This window comes from Callionymus lyra, chromosome 16, assembly GCF_982586985.1.
Source record: "Callionymus lyra chromosome 16, fCalLyr1.hap1.1, whole genome shotgun sequence".
NCBI lineage: Eukaryota > Metazoa > Chordata > Actinopteri > Syngnathiformes > Callionymidae > Callionymus > Callionymus lyra.
The window spans coordinates 19,097,680-19,104,221 of record NC_141833.1 but is presented as its reverse complement, the minus strand read 5'-3'; positions in this window follow the sequence as shown (position 1 = coordinate 19,104,221).

Genomic DNA, 6,542 nt, shown 5'->3' with positions numbered 1-6,542 from the left:
AAAATACATTTTTGCACGAATTATAGAATAAAAGACAATTAATACAAATGTGGATGTAATAACCAAATATAAAACTTTAAAATATTGTTTTAATATCATGGCATGGAAGTCATTCTTGCATTAAAAGTGTTTTCAAAAATAAATGAAAGGGTTTAATTGAGAGAAGGTCACGGGTTTGAATCCCTTTAAAAGGACGAGCAGCAGTGAAACCACAATAACCACTTGGTTGACGCAGATTAAAATGTTAATATTTAGGTAGAGAAATGAGGACAAAATGATAAACATAAACACTGATCATCGACTGAGAATTTTGTTTAACCTTTACTCTGGATATTTGACCTTGAAAGACCCCCCCCGACACCTCAACCTTCTCTCCGAGGTTCCCCAGCGTTCTTGTCTGGATCCACATGATGAATGAGTGTGTTTAAGGAATAAGAAATGGATGAAAACCGAGCAACCGTGGAGGAACAAGATCCTCCAAAATGTATCTGCACATCATCTAAGTGAGCGTGACGTCCCGCTGACACATCATGTGGCGTTCAAGGAACATCAGCTCGGTAAAAGCAGCAGTTAATGTGTGTGTGTGTGTGTGTGTGTGTGTGTGTGTGTGTGTGTGTGTGTGTGTGTGTGTGTGTGTGTGTGTGTGTGTGGCGCCATATCGTCAGTGAAGATAGAAAAACACACACATTTACTGTAACATCAGCTCCGGGTCATGATTCTCGTGCTAAATACTGACATCTGTGTTTTATACGTCATCATAACGTCTGCAGAAATACTCACCGAAGACAAGATGGAAAAAAGAGGAAAAAAGGCTTAAAAAATGTTTTTATATGTTCAAATTAATGATAAAAATACAGATTCAAATTGTTAGTTTGCTTTAAAAAACGTTTGTCTGGTTGGACGATCGTACTTTTCGAGGCACTTTAAATGCTGCTGGAGCCCACTGTATCCTCTCGTCCTCAGTCGTTGCCGGAATCTCACGGGGGCCACATCAATACAGTCACTTTTCTTTTTTCAAATCTGCTTTAAAACGTAAAATTTCTCAGTTCAATCTTCAACTTTCAAGAGTCATCTTTTCTTGTCGCAATTGTACAAGAAAACAGCCTTTTTTTTCTTTTTTTTTGAGAATTACATAATTATTTTTTCAAAGTCATTGTAATATACATCCACACTTTTTTTTTAAGTCATTTTTAAAAGAATATAAACAATTTATTAATGTCTATAAACATAGATTAAGCACAAACACGTTTGTTTATCTTTTTTTTAACCAAAATGTTTGATTACATTATTAAAATCTTGATTCTATTATTTATGATTTTCTTTCTCTGAAATAAAGCATTTTTATCTAAAGTTTCACGTTTGTATATGTTTTTATTTTTCACACCAAGATTGAACACAAATGTTATTTTCTTGCGTCTCTAACAAGATTACAAAATATGACTCAACACTGCCATCTAGCGCTTCATAGCTGTCATGACAGCTTCTGAAAGTGGCCTGCAGGGGGCAGCAGGAGCTGCTGCGGGAGCACGGTGTGGGCGTGCCTGCTTTCAAACACCACGGGGGCCGGTTCTCGAGGCGGCGGAGGCGGGGTCAGTGTGGCTCGTCTCTGGGGAGGTTTCTGGGCTCTGACAGGTGTCTGGTCCTTTTCCAGTCGACCCTGCACGACGTTGGGATTCCAGGTCCTCCGGTGAGACACGGAAACCGGCTGTTTTTGACACTCGAGGCTCAGGTAAAGCGTCTCCAGGTGTGTTTTGTCAACGTCTTTGTGACTCACTATGAGCTCTTAACGCTGTTGTTGTTGTTGTTCAAACTCGTTGTTGTTCAAGTGTCACAACACCTCCATTCACTCCTTTTTTTCTGTGTTTTTTATCTTTCCAATCGAACTGTTCAACCCACCCTTGACCCTCCTGCTGACTTGGAAATGGTGAGTGACCTTTTTTCACTGAAAACACTCGTTGAAACAAACAACACTTTGTCAACAAGTTCATCGAATTTAATGCGATAATAAATATCAGGAAGTTGAGGTCAAAGGTGAAAGATTAGCCAGGATTAAAAAAAAAACTGTCGTATATTTTTTTCGTTTTTCTTTGCACACATTCGGAGATGTTGGCGGACCCCTGACAGTAGGAAGAGCCCACAGCAGGGGGCCCCTCAAAAATAGATGCAGTATGAATGAATCAAACTTTGTTCAAGACCTTGTCTGTCGCTCCTTGTATCGCCTCAATGTCACAGCTCAGCAACTCATATTTTTATGATGCTGCTGATGAAGGTGAACGTGAGAGATAACAGCGAGCAAAGATCATTTTTTTCTTCTTTTCTTTTTCTTTTTTCTTTTTTTGGTTTACATGTTCCCCTTTTCTGTCTGGAAACTTTGCTGAGCTCATTGTTTTGTTGTTGCACTTCCTCAAAGGAAAACTCATATTCAAGAGAGGTATTAAAACAAGTTTTTGTCAAACTAAGATAGAAAGTTAAGGTTTCATACATCTCATATTCCCATACACATTGAATATCTTTAATTTTAAATGTAAGGGAAACAGAAAAAGCATGTATTTTTGTTGTATTTTCATACAAGATAAATCCACAAGTGGTTTCTTAGACCTGTCAACACTATTTTAATTCTATTAAACACTGATTTTAAACCACTTTTTTCACTAAAATTAATTTAATTCTGTGTATGTTTTTCCTTTTATTTTATTTTATTTCACCTCATTTTTATTGTAGATAAGATAAATAGATAGATAAACTATATTAATCCCTATTGTTAAATTAGCTTCACTTTTCATTTAAGTTCACAAGTCTCTTGTTTTTATTTTTGATTATTTTTCTGTTATTTTACTGTATTTATGAAATATAAATAGAATGTGATTCTGACTCTTTTTTTTTATTTAACTTCTGTTTTGATTATATACAATATTTCTATTTCAAACTCATGGCACGGGGGCCTAATCCAGCCTGCTGACTCATTGTATATGGCCTTATGTGATTCTTGGTGCCTAAAATATGCCAGTTATACTAAAGCAATGGTGTCAAACTCGTTCAAGAGGCCAAGAGCGTTTAGAGGTCAAAGTCACTGGACCAAAAAACAGGAAGTATGAGTCAGATTTATTTTTTTCAATCTTTCAGGCTCAATTTATCCTAAAGGGATAGTTCACTTGGAATTCAAACTTCACTCATTTTCCACTCGCCCTCATGTCGACTAAGAGTTTGGATTATTTTCAGAGTAATCTGTTCTTTTTTAGATTTATAGACAAAAATGTCGTTCTTTTTAATGTAGCAACTGGAGCTCAGTTGTCTTTGTCTTTATCTTCTTCCAAAAAAAACACTTAAAAACATCCAAATATACTGTTCTTCTGTAACGTCCCCCCTGTATTGAAGCCTCGACATTAGGATTAAATGATGAAAATGTTATGTTTCTAGAGATTGGACGTGGAAAGGGATACAGAGGAAGGCTAACTAGCTAGCTGGGTTAGCACAACATCAATACTACTGATTATTCCTCAGGAGTCGCCGTTGGAATCATGATGTTTAGAAGCTTTAAAAGATAAGTCATGACGTCTGTTTTGATCTTGAATGGCCCCAAATAACCCGGACGGATCAATGCTCGCTCAACAAAAAAAAAAGACTTTCTCAGTATTTATACCCGTGCAGTTTTCCAGGACTTCAAATGTCCTGCAGCGTCGTAAGATGGAAATCCACCCGAGTGGTCTTTGGTGACCATAATTACTGTGAAGTTCAAGATTCTCGCTGTGAGACAAGGTTGTGTATTTTAAACCCAGACTGACCAGATTATGGGCAGATCTCCGCCGGCCCTCGGACCACTGAGGCAGGTTGTAATTACTATCAGGGAATTCCCAGATCGCGACTTCACGTCATTTATTTCACCTCGTTTTAGTGTTTTCATCTGAAATTCAATACTTGCTTGAATATAAACATTTTTGTTGTTGCTAGATTGAGGCAGTGTCATTGTAGTGGCATAGTGGTTCAGAAGTCAGAGGAGTTCCTTTTCTTCTTTACCATGAAAGTATGAGCTTTGGCTCAGCTCTTTTCACTGTTGACTAACATTGAACTGTGTAATATTTCTCACCAGGGTTGTATATTGGCTAGAATTTGGTGATACGATATGTATCCCGACGGCCAACGTTACCATACATTGCGATACAGTAGTAACCAGTATATATTCGTAGTATTGTTGAATACTTGACTCTGGTGTTGCAGAATTTACAGACCACATGACTCTTGACGAAGTCGTAACTGCTTTCATTAGTTTTCAAACCAAAATATCTCCAAACATCAGCTTTAAAAGCTGCTGGAGTCACTGTATCCTCTCGTCCTCAGTCATCCCCAAGATCTCACTTTTGCTGAGGTGGATGTAATTTGCAGGTTAATTGTAAATAGAAAAATTGCATAATTTTATTTGAAAAACACCTTATTGAAATATAAACTATTAAAAAAAACTACAATACAAATGAAATATTTGAAAGGCAAACAAATATTAAAACAGTTTTAGAGTCGATACAATGCTAACAGTATATGGTATAAAAAAAACATTCTATATTCTTACCTCTGGTGCCAACTATTGTCGTAAAGTTGCTCCAACAGTTGGATTATCCAGTGGTGCGTCTCCAATCTCGCACTTTCGCATTTGTGAAGTGCATTCACACTTTCGTCGCTTAACGGAAGATACGTCAACAGAAAACACCAATTTTACCACAAAACAACACAACAACAATAATAACAAAGTGAAACAATCAGGTGTCGGCGCTCGGGTTCCAACGACCGGTTGCAATCAGTTAAAAAGTAGTCGAAGAATCGTCATTCGTGAGCGAAAACCTCTGAATTCGAAGCACATTCTTAGACGTCAATCCGAAGGTCCAGGCGCTCCCGCCGCACTCCTGTCACTCGTCCACAATCTTAAAATGGTCCAGAGTTATCTTCCCGGGCCGAGAAGCGTCCTCGCTGAGCGGAAACGCTCTCTCAGCGACGGAGAGTTTCGTCTCAGGAATCCCGATCAATACGTTCAGCGGCAGATCGATATCGCCGCCATTTGACTGAAGGAGGCGCTCGGGAAGAGGTGATACGTGATGGACTGTGTGGGGGTGAGACGTGTCCTCCAGAAAACGAGTCTATAAATGGACTCATTATCAGACTTTGATGATAAGACATGCAAAGGTTGAACTATAACCTTCGATAATACGGATTATTTTCTCTGATATCGACTTATGAACGCGGAGATGTTCTCAAACAAGTGAAAGATTTGTCAAAAACAAACAGTTATCTCAAGAATAACAAGAGAAATTTGGTTAATAAGTCAGTATTTAGGATAACAAAAGTATTCTTTTGAAGATTTAACGTACATAGATTTGAATAATCCTTCCACACATGTGTCCAGAAGAGATGATCGTCTCTTCGGAGTGTTGGTCAGTGGAGGTCAGTTGTCCTAGGCAAGTGTGTGTGAGTGTGTGTGTGTGTGTGTGAGTAAGTGTGTGTGAGTGTGTGTGAATGTGTGTGAGTGTGTGTGTGTGTGTGTGTGACATCGAGGCCAAATCCTCGCAGGGACAGATAACACGAATGAGTCAATCGTGTTGAGTGGAGAGATAAGCCTATTGGGAATCTTGTTATCTCTCAGCGAGGCTGGATCACTGGAGAAAAGTTGTTTCCTTATAAAGATACAGACACGGAGAAGACACTTGTCCTGCTTAGAGCCGTGTTCCATTCATGGTTACAAGCATGTGTTTTCTACTACTACTGACTAGAGCTGTGTATTAACAAGTATCTGTTGATACAATACCTATCACGCTACAGGGTCAACAATACGATATATCCTGATACTGTAGTAGCAAGGAGATATTTGTAGTATTGTCGAGTACTTGACTCTGGTGTTGCAGAATTTACAGACCACATGACTTTCGTCCTCAGTTGTAACTGCTTTCATTTGTTTTCAAACCAAAATATGTCCAAACATCAGCTTTAAAAGCTGCTGGAGTCGCTGTATCCTCTCGTCCTCAGTCATCATTGGGATCTCGCAGGATTTCATTGCATGACTCTTAGCGAAGTCGTTACTGCTTCATTTTTTTTCTTTAGACAAAATATGTTCAAACATTAGCGTTAAAAGCTGCTGGAGTCACTGTATCCTCTCGTCCTCAGTCATAAATGTTTTCAATTGTTTTGAAACCAAAATATATCCAAACGTCAGCTTTAAAAGCTGCTGGAGTCCAATGTATCCTCTCGCCCTCAGTCGTAACTGCTTTTATTTGTTTTGAACCCAATATATATTTAAACATCAGCTTTAAAAGCTGCTTGAGTCAATGTATCCTCTCGCCCTCAGTCACTCGCGGAAGTTTCATTGTTGCTTTAGCTGCGGTCGTAATAGGACGTAATAGCTTCCTGCACATTTGTAAAATATACACCATAAAATAACATTGATAAAAATCGAAATGATTTGAAAGCCAAAATTATTAATAAATAAAATAAAAAATAAATAAATATTGGTACTTTGCTGTTCAATATTGATACAGTATCGTAAAAATAAATATTGTGTATAG